The following is an 18,390-nucleotide window of genomic DNA, read 5'->3' as shown; positions in this document are numbered from 1 at the left end:
GAGTTGACAAGAAGTTGAATGTTATTCACTACGCTAATCAGACTCTAGACAGTGCCCAAAGAAACTATGCCACTACGGAAAAGGAGTTTTTAGCAGTCGTGTTTGCATGTGAAAAGTTCAGATCTTATATAATTGACTCCAAAGTCACTATTCACTCTGATCATGCTGCTATTAAGTACCTTATGGAGAAGAAGGATGCCAAGCCTAGGCTGATCAGATGGGTTCTCCTACTACAGGAATTTGATTTGCACGTCGTTGACCGAAAGGGTGCTGATAACCCTGTAGTAGATAACTTGTCTAGGCTAGAGAATGTCCTTGATGACCCACGACCTATTGATCACAGCTTTCCTGATGAGCAATTAAATGTCATCCGCACTTCACATAGTGCATCGTGGTATGCCGATTATGCAAATTATATCGTAGCCAAATACATACCACCCAGTTTCACCTATCAGCAAAAGAAGAAATTCTTCTTTGATTTGACACACTACTTTTGGGATGATCCTCACCTTTATAAGGAAGGAGTAGATGGTGTTATTAGACGTTGTGTGCCTGAACATGAACAGGGACAGATCTTGCAGAAGTGTCATTCCGAAGCCTACGGAGGACACCATGCTGGAGATAGAACTGCTCATAAGGTATTGCAATCAGGTTTCTATTGGCCCACTCTCTTCAAGGATGCCCGTAAGTTTGTCTTGTCTTGTGACGAATGCCAAAGAATAGGGAACATCAGTAAGCGTCAGGAAATGCCTATAAACTATTCACTTGTCATTGAACCATTTGATTCCTGGGCATTGATTATATGGGACCCTTCACGAGTTCCAATGGGTACACTCACATCTTAGTTGTTGTGGATTACATCACTAAGTGGGTAGAAGCTATCCCCACAAAAAATGCTGATCACCACACCTCTATTAAGATGCTTAAAGAAGTCATTTTCCCAAGATTTGGAGTCCATAGATATCTGATGGCTGATGGAGGTTCACACTTCATTCATGGTGTTTTCCGCAAGATGATCGCTAAGTATGATGTCAACCATAGTGTTGCATATCCTTATCATCCTCAGTCTGGTGGTCAAGTGGATTTGAGTAATAGGGAGATCAAATTGATCCTACAAAAGACTGTCAATGGATCTCGAAAGAATTGGTCTAGCAAACTTGACGATGCACTATGGGCTTATAGGACTTCTTATAAGAATCCCATGGGCATGTCGCCGTATAAAATGGTTTACGGTAAGGTCTGTCATTTACCTCTTGAGCTGGAACACAAAGCTTATTGGGCAATCAAAGAGCTCAACTTTGATTTCAAACTTGCCGGTGAGAAGCGGTTGTTTGATATCAGCTCGTTACATGAATGGAGGGCCCAGGCCTATTAGAATGCCAAGTTGTTCAAGGAAAAGGTTAAGAGATGGCACGATAAACGAATACAGAAACGAGAGTTCAATGTAGGTGATTATGTCCTGCTATACAATTCTCGTTTGAGATTCTTCGCAGGAAAGCTTCTCTCTAAATGGGAAGGTCCTTACATTATCGAGGAAGTATATCGTTCCGGTGCCATCAAAATCGATAACACGGAAGGAAATTTTCCTAGAGTGGTAAATGGGCAAAGAATCAAGCATTATATCTCCGGTACTCCCATAAATGTTGAGACCAATATCATCAATGTCATAACTCCAGAGGAGTACATAAGGGATGTTTATCAGCCTTTTTCAGACCCTGAAAATGAAGAGGTATCTGTTTCGGTAAGTAATTGGACTCCGAACTTTTCCAATAGGAAATTTCCTCCGTTTTGGAATTTTTGGAAAATTAGAAAAATAAAAAGCAGTCTGAAGAGCGCACGAGGCGGCCACAAGCTTGGAAGCCGCCACCTACCCCCCTGGTGGCGGCTACGGGGCTTATAGGCACCTCGTGTGCCTCCCGGACTCCGTTTTCTTGCGGAGCACTCCTTCTGGTCCAGAAAAAATCAATACATATTCGCTCGAAGGTTTTGATCTCCGTATCGCGCAGTTTTCCTCTGTTTTCATTTCGAGCTTGTTGTCTGCCGCATATTTAGAGCAAACATGTCTCAGGAATCTGTTGGGGAGAATGATCTTCACCAAGTTCATGAAGAATTAGATGCTGATCTAAAAAGAGTAGAAGTCACGGAAGCCAGGGACCAAGCTAAGGAGAAAACCCAAGCTAGGGAGGAAGTTCAACCTATGTTCAACATTGAAGACGTTGGAGGAGTAGATTTTCTCCAACCCTTCCTCCACGTGCTATCTCCAACCTTGATTGAACTCTTGGGGTTTTGCGAAACAACTCGTGCTCGCAATATTTCCCTCTCTCGTGAAGTTGTTTTGCTTGAAAAGCGTGTCGCAGATCTCAAAGGTATAAATCAAAGATTGATAGCTCTCTTGGAATCAAAGGCAACAACTCCACCACCATCACCACCAAAGGAAGACAACTAAGCATTGGTATGGGCAATCCCCTTGGCTTCTGCCAAGCTTAGGGGAGTTGCCCTGGTATCGTATCACCTTTATATATTTTGCTTTTACCGTTGTTTTAGTTCTTTCCTTTTCAGTTTTTATTTCTTCTCTTACAGGAATAAGTCTTTACTGTTAAGTTTGAGTCTTTTGCTTTTGTCTCTCCCCCTTTGTATTCGAGCTTACGAGCTATATAATAAAGAGTATCTTAGTCAAGGGCTTTGCTTTGTGTCGTGATCAAAAGTATGAAAAGAACAATAGCATGAAAGATCATGAGACGATCTTATGGAAAGTGATAACTTCACATATGACACGTATGATGATTGAAACTTGTTGAGAATAAATCAACATAGACCTCAGTCACTGTTGCAATTTATAAGAAGTAATAAGGAAAGAGAGGTTCACATATAAATATATCATCTTAGACACTTTTTACAATTGTGAGCACTCACCAAACTATTGCATGCTTAGGAGTAGATGTTGGACAAGGAAGACAACATAATGAATTGTGTTTGCTTGGTTCCAAACAATGTTATATGATTAGAGATCCCTTAGCATGTGACGATTGCTTCCACCTCATATTAGCCAAAACTCGCGCACCAAGTAGAGATACTACTTGTGCATCCATAAACCTCCAACCCAGTTTTGCCATGAGAGTCCACCATACCTACCTATGGATTGAATAAGATCCTTCAAGTAAGTTGTCATCGGTGCAAGCAATAAAAATTGCACTCTAATATGTATGATCTATTAGTGTGTGGAAAATAAGATTTGTACGAACATGTGATGAGGAAGACATAAAAGCGACAGACTGCATAATAAAGTTCTTTTTCACAAGAGGCAATATAAAGCGACGTTCCTCCGCACTAAGAGGACACGCATTCAAACCTCAAAAGCGCATGACAACCTCTGCTTCCCTCTGCGAAGGGCCTATCTTGTACCTTTACTTTTTGCCCTCGTAAGAGTCATGGTGATCTTCACCAATTCCCTATTTTTGCCTTTGTCTTGGCTACCGTCACATGCTTGGGAAAGATCTATATTCTTATATCAATTTGGAGTTCAGTACTTATGCTTTATTATTGTTGACTTTACCCTTGAGGTAAATGGTTGGGAGGCAAAACTGTAAGTCCCTATCTTCCTCTGTGTCCAGCTGAAACTTTGATACCATGAGTACCACGTGAGTTGTAACAATTGTGGAAAACAAAAGAGATGATTGAGTATGTGGGTTTGCCTTACAAGCTCTTATTTGACTCTTTCTGATGTTATGATAAATTGCAATTGCTTCAATGACTTTGGACTGTTGTTGGTTACTTCTCGGTAAGGTTTTTGCTTCATGCTTTGCTTTGTGAAGGAATTGTTACTTTCCCATAAGAATCTTTATGATGTATTGTTGTTCTATGTGTGATCATGATGCCCTCATGTCTGTATTATGTTGTATCGACACCTTCGTCCCTAAACATGTGGACATGTTTATGGAACTTGGTTTTCACTTGAGGACAAGCGAGGTCTAAGCTTGGGGGAGTTGATACGTCCATTTTGCATCATGCTTTCATGTTGATATTTATTGCTTTATGGGCTGTTATATTACTTTGTGGTACCATATTTATGCCTTTTCTCTCTTATTTTGCAAGGTTTATTTGAAGAGGGAGAATTCAGGCAGCTGGAATTCTGGATTGGAAATGGAGCAAATCTTAGTCCACTATTCTGCACATCTCCAAATGCCCTCAAAAGTTACGAGGATTTTTTGGGATTATATAAAAAATATTGGGCGAAAGAAGTACCAGAGGGAAGCTACCAGGGCGCCACAAGCCTCGTAGCCGCCCCCCCCCCCCTGGTGGCGGCTAGCAAGCTTGTGGGCTCCCTAACGGCCCACTAGCCCCCCTCTTTTGCTATATGATGGGTTTTGTTCCAGAAAAAATCAATCGGGAGATTTTTCGTGGTTTTGCCACCACCACGAGGCGGAACTTGAGCAGGTCCAATCTAGAGCTCCGGCAGGACGATCCTGCCGGGGAAACTTCCCTCCCGGAGGGGGAAATCGTCGCCATCGTCATCAGCAACACTCCTCTCGTCGGAGGGGAGGCATCTTCATCAACATCTTCATCAGCACCATCTCCTCTCCAATCCCTAGTTCATCTCTTGTAACCAATCTTCGTCTCGCGACTCCGATTGGTACTTGTAAGGTTGCTAGTAGTGTTGATTACTCTTTGTAGTTGATGCTAGTTGTATTACTTGGTGAAAGACTTTATGTTCAGATCCTTGATGGTATTCATTACACCTCTGATCATGATTATGATTATGCTTTGTGAGTAGTTACTTTTGTTCCTGAGGACATGGGATAAGTCATGCTGATAATAGTCATGTGAATTTGATATTCGTTCGGTATTTTGATATGTTGTATGTTGTCTTTTCCTCTAGTGGTGTTATGTGAATGTCGACTACATAACACTTCACCATATATGGGCCTAGAGGAAGGCATTGGGGAGTAGTAAGTAGATGATGGGTTGCTAGAGTGACAAAAGCTTAAACCCCAGTCTATGCGTTGCTTCGTAAGGGGCTGATTTGGATCCACTAGTTTAATACTATGGTTAGACGTTGTCTTAATTCTTCTTTCGTAGTTGCGGATGCTTGCGAGAGGGGTTAATAATAAGTGGGATCCTTGTCCAATTAAGGTCAGTACCCAAGCGCCAGTCCACCCACATATCAAACTATCAAAGTAACGAACGCGAATCATATGAACATGATGAAACTAGAATGACAGAAATTCCCGTGTGTCCTCGGGAGCGTTTTTCCTCCTATAAGACTTTGTTCAGGCTTGTCCCTTGCTACAAAATGGATTGGTCCACTTGCTGCACCATTGCTACTACTTGTTACTTGTTACTTTTCGCTTGCTACGTTTCACCTCACTACACCATCACTCGTAACCGCTAATTTCAGTGCTTGCAGTTATTACCTTGTTGAAAACCGTTTATCAGAGCCTTCTGCTCCTCGTTGGGTTCGACACTCTTACTTATCGAAAGGACTATGATTGATCCCCTATACTTGTGGGTCATCACCTCACTATCTACAGACCCAACCTAGTGCCAGATCGTAGCTGGGACACCATCTACTCGTCGTCGTCAACGTCTAGATAGAACCCACCGTTAGGGTAATTAACATCCTCTGCAACAATTTATTAATCAAACGTGAGTACAAAAGTATTCATCAAGACTTTAGAGCAAATCTCTCTACACATGCAATGTATCAACAAAGGGTTGTGGGGTTTCATGCAGAAAGCCAGCTTTGACTCTTGGCTAGACAAAACTACATTTTAAAATAGTTTTGACACCTTTGTTTTCTCGCACGAGTCCACTAACTCCACAACAATACACCCTCATGGAATCATTCCCGTCTTCCTACGGAAATGCCATCCACAATACTCACACTTATCTTGATACATTTATGGGTAGCCATTAAAGTTATCTATGAACAACATATGTTTCCAAGTAGTCCATATCCGCGGACGCGGCTATTCGAATAGATCATAAACCTGCAGGGGTGTACTTCTTCACACACGCTCTCGCCACTTATCGCCATGTGCACGTCATGCACCTCGGCAACCTTCAAGAGGAAGCCCAGCGAAGGAGTCGGCCACGACCGTTAACCACGCTAATACCTAGTCCAGGTTTATCGCCTATTTGAGAGTAACCCGCGCGGAAGTACGGCCGAGGTTTCCGCCACGGCCCCAAACGATGTGCGTAGGGTTCCCAAGCCCACCATCCGGGTGCCACTTGGTACACCGTGCCACTGCCTACCGCATCATAGCCCACCTCTTAGGTCAGCACTATGCATGGCCTCCAGCATGACTATAAACACCAGAAACTACATGCAACTCCTGGACCGAGTACTAGGCGATTAATAAGTCGAGAGGGTCAATTAAGTATCCCAACGTGTGGTAGTATCTAGTCTTGGATTACATACATGGAACTCAGTTCCTAAGGACGGTTCCAATGAAAAAACCTGCCATGTACTCCTACATAGCCTTTCACCGGTACCTTTACCAAATCAGGTTCAACACACAATCTTTATTAGCAGAACACATTCTCACGATCCTGTTCATCACCCAGATGACAGACCAAACACAACTCTAAGCATAGCATGCATAGCAGGATAAGACACATCATGGCTCAAGCATCTACGAGGTATGCCAGGTTGCAAGGTTTAGCTAATTACTGTGACAAAGACAGGTTATGCAAAGGAATGGGTTCAACTAACGTGGTAAAAGCATTTGAAGCATTTTGACCTAATGCAATAAATAAGAGTAGGAGCGAGAACATGGGATTTATCAGGATGATGAAAATTGTTTCTTGCCTTGTTGCTCAGCAGAGGGGTGATATCCGTCAGTCGGATAATCAGTCGTATCCGGAGGGGTGGGGCCTACCAAAATAACAACATACAATTAATAGCAATCATATGCAACAATCATGATGCATGAACATGGCACGAAGTGAGGGTTGATATCATTCAATGTGGTTGGTGAAACCTGAGTGTGCATCTGGTTTGAAATCCAAATTCAAATATCAATTGAAATGGCATATTTATCTTAAGCATTTAATTGATTTGACCTGATGGTGTTTCATAACTTTGTTTTTCATGCATGAAAGTAGCACCATTGTGTTCATTGAATTTTTCTGATCAATTTTCATATATTATTTTGTCTGATTTGGAGTTATATTCAAATTTCTATGAATTTCCAAAGTTTTGCAATTATTCTGGAATTATTTTAAACAGAAATGGTATTACTGCATTAGCATGACATGAGCAGGTCAATCTGACCGTTGAAAGTCAAACCTGGCCAGGGGGTTGAACCAACCGGCAACGAGGTCGATCTCGCCGGCGGTGAGCCTCCGGTAGCACCAGGGACGGTGGAGAGCGTCGGGAACGCGTCTTTGATGACCAATCGAGCGGCAGAAGGCACACGGAGAACGGCCACACGATAGCGCGCACGATGGACCAAACCCCAGGGGATGGGGTGGACGGAATCGACGCCGGCGACGAGCTTGGCGGCGGCCGAAGCTCAGGCCTCATCGAGGTCACTGCTACGGGGCTCAACACGCGTGGGGCTGGGCTCCTACGGCACCTACGCGACGAGCTGGAGCCGATGGTGGCCTCGGAATGACCAGCCGATCACCGAAGCGTCACCGGTGACAGGCTCCCGCGGGGGATCTCGTCGGGCTCCGGTGGAATCGGGGCTTAGAGCTCGGGAACGAAGGAGAAAAGCATGGGAATGGATCCCTAAGCTCACAGAGAGGGCAGAGGCAACGAAAGATGGCTCGAGGACGGCCTGGGGACGATGAATCGACGATGGCGAGCTTGGTGGCCGAAGGTTGAAGACGACGGCGATCCGGTGACTCAGGGGCTCTCGGCGTCATGTGTCTAGATGGTAAGCTTCAGGACGTCTTGGCGTAGCTTCTTTGTGGCTCTGAGGCAAGGACGGACGGTCAGAGCGACGGCTAGCTCGAGCTCGAGCTCGGCTCTAATAGCGACCGAGAGAAGGGGCGCAGGAGAGCGAATGGGAGGGGAGAGCACAGGAGGAGGTCGCGGGAGGCTTACCCCTTCCTCACCAGCGCGAAGCGGCGGCCAAGCAGGCACGCAGGTGCATGGCCGCGCCGGAGGGAGCGGCGGCCACCTCCTGCTGCCGACTGGCAGAAGGTAGACGACAGGGGAGGAGCTGGGCCTGGGCCAGGTAAGCGTCACATAACCCTTTTCCTATTTCTTTTCTTTTACATTTTTTGTTTTATCTTTTCTGACTTGGTTTTGTTTTATTTTTGGCTCCAAACTATTCCTAAAATAGTTTGGAACATGCTGGGGCGTTAATTGGAATAATTCCAAACACATATAAAGTTTTCAACATTTTTGGAAACTTTGGATTATTTGAAATCAATTAAATAATTGATTTCGGTAACTTTTCTTTGCTTTGCTTTTTATTTCATTTCATTTACTTGGATGCAATGTAGAAGACATGAGCACAAACTTGCTATACTCCATTAGGGATTCAGGGATGTGACAACTCACCCCCAATCAAAAGAATCTTGTCCCAAGATTTGGAAGTCGTCGGGAATAGCGCGGGATACTCAAGTCATAGACGATCCTCTCTTTCCCATGTTGCCTCCTTTTCAGAATGATTTGACCACTGAACTTTAAGAAACCTGAGGTTTCGATATCGAGTGGTACGCTCAGCTTGAGCAAGAATACGAACAGGGTATTCTTGGTATGAAAGGTTATCTTGGAGATCAAGCGTTTCGTGGTCCACTTTGCGGTTAGGATCCGGAAAGCAACGCCTGAGTTGCGAGACGTGGAATACATCGTGAACCTTGGAAAGATGCGGAGGAAGTTCCAATTGGTAGGCAACTTCTCCTCGTTTTGCAAGAATGCGAAAAGGACCGATGTAACGAGGAGCCAACTTGCCCTTGATACTAAAGAGATGGGTACCCTTCAAAGGTGTAACCCGAAGGTAAGCCTTCTCGTCAATTTCAAAGGTCACAGCCTTATGATGACGATCATATTGGCTCTTTTGACGAGACTGGGCTGTTTTCAACTTTTCACGAATAATGCAAACTTGCTCTTCTGCTTCCTGGATCATATCCGGACCAAAGAGTTGCCTCTCTCCGGTTTCTGACCAATTAAGAGGTGTTCGACATCTTCATCCATAGAGAACTTCAAAAGGGGCTTTTCCCAGGCTTGATTGATAACTATTGTTATAAGCAAATTCAGCGAATGGAAGGCACTTCTCCCAATTCATACCAAACGATAGAACACAAGCTCGGAGCATATCTTCTAGGATTTGATTCACTCTTTCTACTTGACCACTTGACTGAGGATGTAAAGCAGTGCTAAAAGAGAGGTGAGTCCCCATGGCATTCTGAAAACTTTCCCAGAAACGAGAAGTAAAAATACTTCCACGGTTTGAGTTAATCTCCAGAGGAACACCATGAAGAGACACTATTCGAGATATCTATAACTCTGCTAGCTGGCTAGCTGTTATACTCTCACGAACTGGAAGAAAATGAGCTACTTTGGAAAGACGGTCAATGACCACAAAGATAGCATTATTTCCTTTATTGGTCTTGGGAAATCCAGTGATGAAATCCATACTTACTTTATCCCATTTCCATTAAGGAATAGCTAAAGGTTGAAGGGTGCCAGCAGGCCTTTGATGTTCTGCCTTAACTCGACGACAAACGTCGCAGTTAGCAACGAACTCAGCAATTTCTCCCTTCATCCTAGTCCACCAAAACCTATGGCATAGGTCCTGATACATATTAGTACTACCAGGATGAATAGTGAGAGGAGAATCATGAGCCTCCTTAAGGATCAACTGCCGCAGACGTTTGCTCTTAGGAACCACTAGACGGTTCTGAAAGAACACGACACCTTGTTCATTGATAGAGAAAGCCCTAGCGTTTCCGTTAGCAATATTCTCCTTGATCCGGGATATACCCTTATCATATGTCTGCATGGCTATGATTTGATCCCCAAGAGTAGGTTTCGCCACCAGGTTAGAAAGGAATCCTTGAGGAACAATGTGAAGGTTTAACTTCCATAATTCCTCATAGAGATGTGGTTGACCTCGTTGTAACATCAAATTGTTACAATAAGACTTGCGACTTAGTGAATCAGCCATAACATTGGCCTTCCCCGGGGTGTAAGTTATCCCTAAGTCATAATCTGTGATCAACTCAACCCACCTTCTTTGCCTGAGATTCAAATCCGGCTGGGTGAAGATATATTTCAGACTTTGGTGATCAGTGAATATTTCGCAACGATTACCAAGAAGGTAATGTCGCAAGGTTTTAAGTGCATGGACTACAGCTGCAGGCTCAAGATCATGTGTGGGATAATTATCCTCATGTGGATGCAACTGTCGAGATGAGTATGCAATCACATGATGATCCTGCATGAGAATGCAACCTAATCCTTGCCGCGAGGCGTCGCAATAGATAACAAAGTCCTTAGAAAAATCTGGCGGTAGCAACACAGGTGCGGAAGTCAGGCGTCTTTTTAGTTCCTGAAAACTATGCTCACACTGTGGTGTCCACTCAAACTTTTTATCTTTCCTGAGGAGTTCAGTTAGAGGCTTTGCAACCTTGGAGAAATTCTCGACAAAGCGGCGACAATAGCTCGCTAGACCAAGAAAACTCCTAACTTGCTTAACCGATTCAGGTTGAGTCCAATCAAGGACGGCTTGAACTCTCTCGGGATTGACAGCAATACCCTTACCAAAGATTATGTGGCCTAGATAGGTGACTTCTAGTAACTAAAATTCACATTTTGAAAACTTGGCATAAAGGCGATGCTCTCGAAGTTTCATCCATACCAGCCTTAGATGCTCGGCATGTTCTTGTTCGTTCTTCGAGTAGATGAGAATATCATCGAGGTATACCACGACGAATTTATCCAAATACTCCATGAAGATTGAATTCATCAAGCGAGCGAAGGTGGCTGGGGCATTGGTTAAACCGAAGGACATGACGGTGTACTCGTATTGGCCATAACGAGTGACAAAAGCCATTTTTGGAATGTCCCCATTCTTGATCTTTATTTGATGGTAACCCAACCTCAGATCCATTTTGGAGAAGATTGAGGATCCAGCGAGCTGATCGTACAAGTCGTTGATCCAGGGGAGCGGATACTTGTTCTTTATGGTGACCAGGTTAACTGGTCGATAATCTACAACCATCTGATCCGTTCCATCTTTCTTCTTGACGAAGAGGACGGGACAAGCCCAAGGAGAAGAGCTAGGACGATGAAACCTTTATTCAAGGCCTCATCTAGTTGCTTCTTAAGTTTGGCTGGCTCCAGGGGTGCCATCTTATAAGGTGTTCTGGCTATTGGAACAGTTCCCGGAACAAGGTCTATCACGAACTCTACATCCCTGTCAGGTGGAATTCCTGGCAGTTCTTCTGGAAAAACATCCGTGAAGTCACGGACTACCGGAATGTCTTCAAGTTCTGGAAGAGGATTGGCATTGAGAGAATAGAGTTGGCATTTGGCAACTCGAGTAGAGACATTAACTATCTCACCCGAGGGATAGGTAAGCTGAACATTTCTAGAATGGGTATCAATCTTGGCATAGTGAGCTGACATCCAGTCCATACCCAAGATGGTATTGATATCCGAAGATTTTAGAGCTATCAAAGATGCTAGAAAAACTAGCATGTCTACTAGGATTTCATTGTCATAGGTTATCCTGGAGGTTTTCCACTTACTACCAGGCAACCAATGGGATTGGCATATCACAAAAGGACATGTTATGCAACTGTGCATAACTTTCTGAAATGAAAGAATGAGATGACCCAGTGTCAAAAAGAACAGACGTTGGGTGATGATTGACAAGCAGCGTACCCAAAATGATGTCGGGATCCTCTGCAGCTTCTTCTGCTGAAACATAGTTCACACGGCCACGTGTAGGAGTTGGCTTCACATAGTAAGCTTTGCCCGACTTGCCTTGCCCAACGGACTTTCCAGGTTGCTTGGCACCCATATTCTGAGGACACTCTCGTGAGTAGTGCCCTAGTTCTCCACACTTGTAGCAGATCACCTGATTGGCACGTGGTGCAGCATTGCTAGCCGGACCACCATAGGTCTTTGCTGGAGGGTTGGCCTGATTCGCCTGAGGCGCCACATAGGATGGCCTCGGGGTATATCTTGGCGGCAGAGAGCTATTTGGTACCCACAGCCTGCGTTCTGGAAACGCGGAACCAGATGAGGATCCAAAGTCACGGGAGTGCTTCTTCGTGGCTTCATAATCGGTATGACCTGTCTCGGCACTGATCGCCTTGTTGACAAGAGCTTGAAAGCTTGTACATTCGTGGAGGCGTAGGTCACGACGAAGTTCAGGGCTCAGACCCTTGCGGAATCTTTCTTGCTTCTTGGCATCAGTTGACACCTCTTCAGTTGCATAGCGAGCGAGGTTACCGAACTCGCGGCTATAAGCATCCACTGTCAATTTTCCCTGGGTGAAGGCACAGAATTCCTCTCTCTTACGGTCCATCTGACCCTCTGGAATATGGTGCAGACGGAAGGCTGCACTAAAGTCTGTCCATGTGGCTGCTGGTCTGGTAGGACGCATAGCTTCAAAGTTCTCCAACCATAGATTGGTGTTCCTTCCAGAAAGTACGCCGCAAAGGTCACCTTGTCGGCCTCAGAAACATTTGCAGAGCGAATCTTGCGTGATATACTACACAATCAATCATCAGCGTCGAGAGGATCGACGGGGTGATGGAACTTCAGAGGATTCAGCTTCACGAAGTCATTGAGGGACACTGCATCATTCCTCGGCTGACGAGCCGTATTTTGCTCAATACGCTCTAGCAGACGGTTGGTCTCTCTTTTCTTTCTTTCCGCCTCAAGCATCACTTCCGCCAGAGAAGGCGGGTGAGAAAATTCCTCCTGCGGTGCCTGACTACCTTCTCCCTGCTCATGGGCAGGGGCACGGTTCAACCTGGTGAACACCATCTTGACAAACATACTCACAACTTAGACCAATATCATCATCAGTACTAACTATGGATTAAGAATGCACTGAACACATGGAATGCGGAAATGAACATCCGAACAACATGGTAACAAGCAATTGCTATATATACACCATGGTTCATACACACCATTACATAGTTCAGTACAACCTTAACCGAAGAGCAAACTACTGAAAAGATGATACTACTCATCGGAGGCTTTCCAAGCTTCCTATACATTATTTATCTATGCCTCCGGAACTCATCTCACGACATAAGCATACTCCATAAACACACAGGTCTGTGGAAGTACAACTACTACCATACTACTCCTCCACTCATGGTTCAGTCATCCGCATAAAACATATCATAAACGTTGCCCCCATGGCCTGGGAGCTCAACCTGTGGATCGGGAAATACTCGAGCCTGCGACCCGTGGGAACTGTAAGGACACGGGTGTGGCCTTGGTCCCCTGACTGGTGGTAGTAGAGGTCCCCAAAGAGTGGTGACTCCTCCTATAGCAGGCCAGTCAACATGAGCTGGAAGATGGGTCCTAACAGGGTTCAGCATCTCCATATATCCATACTCTGTCTGGACTACAGGTGCCAGCTGTGTCAAAGTCATCCACAAACGGGCACGTGTAGCATAAGCTCCATACGAAGGGCACGAGCATCTCTGTCTCTATTCTCTAACATCTCAGCGGTGGACTGCAGGAGCGGATCCTCCATAGAGGAATCACAGTAGACCCCACTGAGGTATCCTTCTTCTCATGGCTGAGAGGCGGGAACATAGCAGAACTCTGAATTCTGTAGCAGTGCATGTCTGGCTCTCATGATGGTCAACATTGAATAGGCAACATCTTGTACTTCCATGTCAACAGTAACCCCCAATCCATAAGACCAATGGATCGGCTCCTCGACTCGAGGGTAATCTGGGAATACCCTAACAGTGCACATATACTGACTCTGATTAAAGTCCTGGTACTGCTCCTCCACTGTATACTCTGGGTACCAGCGGTAATCGACTACTGACATCATCCTTACTAGCATGGCCGTGTGACCCGGCACATCAATGCACCTAGTCAGACGGACCACCTGACGAGAAGGACGGCTAGGCATCTGAAATAGAGAGTAATGCAAAGGGCATTAGAGCTCTGAAGACAAAATTGGGCAGCATAACAGTTGTAAATGCTCAAAAACAATTTTGAGACAACCCACAAAAGATAGGATAGCATAACCACTCAACTATCAAGTTCCATTCCATGGTCATCAAAACTTCCTTTCTTTCCCTTGGAATAAAAGAAACTCGGAGTAACTCTCGACTCGTTGTCCTATAATCTACCGATCAGAATACACAAACCTGAGAGAAAGATAAGTAACCTAGTTCTTAATCCCCGCAGAAAAGACGAGGATGACCAGAATAGAATGACTTGAGAAGAGAAGCCAGAATCTTATGTTCCCTTCCACAAACAATTCCCTTATATATATAACTAAAGCAATTCTGGACTTAACTTCGGCCAGTTTGGCTTGGTAATCCTACAGTCAGTCAGGCTCTGATACCAACGTTGTCGGGACCCCGATCCTAAGCCACGGGAATCCAGCCTGTAACACATTGCATCCCTTTGCGGCCTCACGCATGGTTAACCTCACGGCAGCTGCCTTACCTTAGTCGGGACCGTTTGCGCCTTTTGACTCGCGTATGCAATTGTGTCGCTAGCAATCCGATGTCAAAGAACCTGTGTCGACATGTCTAGTCTTAAACCCAAGTGGCAGTACCGTACAGGGACAGGCATACATGACCCAGCAAAGCAGGTGTCGGTCATCAGCGAGTGTAGACGAGTCGTAGCAAGCTACAAGGACTCCATTATACCGCGTGACATTTCCCCAAAGGGACAGACACAGCAGCTAAGAAGGACACATGCCGGTCAACTAATGTGTCCGGAGCAGTAGCGAACTACCATGGCTCGATGGAAACACAAAGGGGCATTTCCCCGTAAGGAGTGCTACTAAGGCATACGACTAGGTGTTCGAACCCCATACATATCAAGTACAACATACGTACGCATGGCATACCCGATATGCATAGATACATCAATGGCATCACAATATAACCATAATCATACAAACTTTATTTAGAATACTCGGAAGAGCCCCACACATAATATTACACAGATAGGGGTCTCATGACCCATCATCACAAGTCATTCAAACAAGTCTTACAAGCGAGCGGAAGATTAAAATTGTCTGAGTACAGACAGATGGAAAGGTAAAAGGCACATGGTCTGACTATCTACACACCCAACCTAGGGCCAGATCATAGCTGGGACACCAGCTACTCGTCGTCGTCAATGTCTAGATAGAACCCATCGTTAGTGTCATTAACATCCTCTGCAACAATTTATTAAGCAAACGTCAGTACAAAAGTACTCATCAAGACTTTAGAACAAATCTGTCTACTCATGCAATATATCAAGAAAGGGTTGTGGGGTTTCATGCAGAAAGCCAGCTTTGACTCTTGGCTAGACAAAACTACATTTTAAAATAGTTTTGAAAACTTTGTTTTCTCGCACACGAGTCCACTAACTCCACAACAATACACCATCATGGAATCATTCCCGTCCTCCTACGAAAATGCCATCCACAACACTCACACTTATCTTGATACTTTTATGGGTAGCCATTAAAGTTATCTATGAACAACATATGTTTCCAAGTAGTCCATATCCGCGGACGTGGCTATTCGAATAGATCATAACCCTGCAGGGGTGTACTTCTTCACACACACTCTCGCCACTTATCACCATGTGCACGTCATGCACCTCGGCAACCTTCAAGCGGAAGCCCAGAGAGGGAGTCGGCCACGACCGCTAACCACGCTAATACCTAGTCCAGGTTTATCGCCTATTTGAGTGTAACCCGCACGGAAGTCCGACCGAGGTTTCCGCCACAGCCCCAAACGATGTGCGCAGGGTTCCCAAGCCCACCATCCAGGTGCCACTTGGTACACCATGCCACTGCCTACCGCATCATAGCCCACCTCTAAGATCAGCACTATGCATGGCCTCCAGCATGACTATAAACACCAGAAACTACATGCAACTCCTGGACCGAGTACTAGGCGATTAATAAGTCGAGAGGGTCAATTAAGTATCCCAACGTGTGGTAGTATCTAGTCTTGGATTACATACACGGAACTCAGTTCCTAAGGACGGTTCCAATGAAACAACCCGCCATGTACTCCTACATAGCCTTCCACCGGTACCTTTACCAAATCAGGTTCAACACACAACCTTTATTAGCCGAACACATTCTCATGATCTTGTTCATTACCCAGATGATAGACCAAACACAACTCTAAGAATAGCATGCATAGCAGGATAAGACACTTCATGGTTCAAGCATCTACCACGTATGCTAGGTTGCAAGGTTTCGCTAATTAATGTGACAAAGACAGGTCATGCAAAGGAATGGGTTCAACTAACATGGTAAAAGCATTTGAAGCATTTTGACCTAATGCAATAAATAAGAACAGGAGCGGGAACATGGGATTTATCGGGATGATCAAAATTGTCGCTTGCCTTGTTGCTCAGCAGAGGGGTGATATCCGTCAGTCGGATAATCAGTCGTATCCGGAGGGGCGGGGCCTACCGAAATAACAACATACAGTTAATAGCAATCATATGCAACAATCATGATGCATGAACATGGCATGAAGTGAGGGGTGATATGATTCAATGTGGTTGGTGAAACCTTAGTGTGCATCTGGTTTGAAATCCAAATTCAAATATCATTTGAAATGGCATATTTATCTTAAGCATTTAATTGATTTGACCTGATGGTGTTTCATAACTTTGTTTTTCATGCATGAAAGTAGCACCATTGTGTTCATTGAATTTTTATGATCAATTTGCATATATTATTTGTCTGATTTGGAGTTATATTCAAATTTCTATGAATTTCCAAAGTTTCGCAATTATTCTAGAATTACTTTAAACAGATAGTATTACTGCATCAGCATGACATCGGCAGGTCAATCTGGTCGTTGAAAGTCAAACCTGACCAGTGGGACCCACTGGTCAGTGACTCTCGTTAGTTTTTAGTTAAACTTTTAGTTAACTAGATAATTAGCAGTGGCTGGCCCACATGTTAGTGGCTGGTTAGGGATTTAATTAATTAATTATTTTCATTAACTTAAACTTAATTACTCAGGGGCTGGCCCCACCTGTCATAGGCCGAGGGGGGTTGAACCCACCGGCGACGAGGTCGATCTCGCCGGCGGTGAGCCCCCGGTAGCACCAGCGATGGCGTAGAGCGTCGGAAACGCGTCTCTGATGACCAATCGAGCAGCGGAAGGCACAAGGAGAACGACCACTCGATGGCGCGCACGATGGAGCAAATCCCAGGGGCTGGGGTGGCTGGAATCGACGCCGGCGATGAGCTTGGCGGCGGCCGAAGCTCAGGCCTCGTCGATGTCACTGCTACGGGGCTCAACACGCGTGGGGCTGGGCTCCTAGAGCACCTACGCTACGAGATGGAGCCGGTGGTGGCCTCGAAATGACCAGCCGATCACCGGAGCGTCACCGGTGACGAGATCCCGCGGAGGATCTCGTCGGGTTCCGGTGGAATCGGGGCTTAGAGCTCGGGAATGAAGGGGAAAAGCATGGGAATGGATTTCTAAGCTCACAGAGAGGGCAGAGGCAACGAAAGCTGGCTCGAGGACGGCCTGGGGACGATGAATCGACGACGGCGAGCTTGGTAGCCGAAGCTTGAAGACGATGGCGATCCGGTGACTCAGGGGCTCTCGGCGTCGTGTGGCTAGATCTGGCTCACAGAGGTGGCAGAAGCTTCAGGACGTCTTGGCGGAGCTTCTGCGCGGCTCAGAGGCAAGGATGGACGGTCGGAGCGACGGCTAGCTCGAGCTCGAGCTCGGCTCCAATGGCGGCCGAGAGAAGGGGCCAGGGAGAGTGAATGGGGAGGGGGAGAGCACGGGAGGAGGTCGCGGGAGGCTTATCCCTTGCTCGCCAGCGCGAAGCGGCGGCCAGCCAGGCACGCAGGTGCGTGGCCGCGCCGGAGGGAGCGGCGGCCACCTCCTATTGCCGACTGGCAGAAGGTAGATGACAGGGGAGGAGCTGGGCCTGGGCCAGGTAAGCATTAGAAAACCCTTTTCCTATTTCTTTTCTTTTACATTTTCTGTTTTATCTTTTCTTGCTTGTTTTTGTTTTATTTTTGGCTCCAAACTATTCCTAAAATAGTTTGGAACATGTTGGGTGTTAATTGGAATAATTCCAAACACATATAAAGTTTTCAACATTTTTTGAAACTTTGGATTATTTGAAATCAATTAAATAATTGATTTTAGTAACTTTTAAATTTAAAATAAAATGCCAAAAGCATTTTGAAAATATATTTCACCCCTGATACTTTGTTTTCAACATTT

Source organism: Hordeum vulgare, chromosome 3H (assembly GCF_904849725.1).
Source record: "Hordeum vulgare subsp. vulgare chromosome 3H, MorexV3_pseudomolecules_assembly, whole genome shotgun sequence".
In the NCBI taxonomy this organism is placed as follows: domain Eukaryota; kingdom Viridiplantae; phylum Streptophyta; class Magnoliopsida; order Poales; family Poaceae; genus Hordeum; species Hordeum vulgare.
This window is presented reverse-complemented; position numbering follows the sequence as displayed.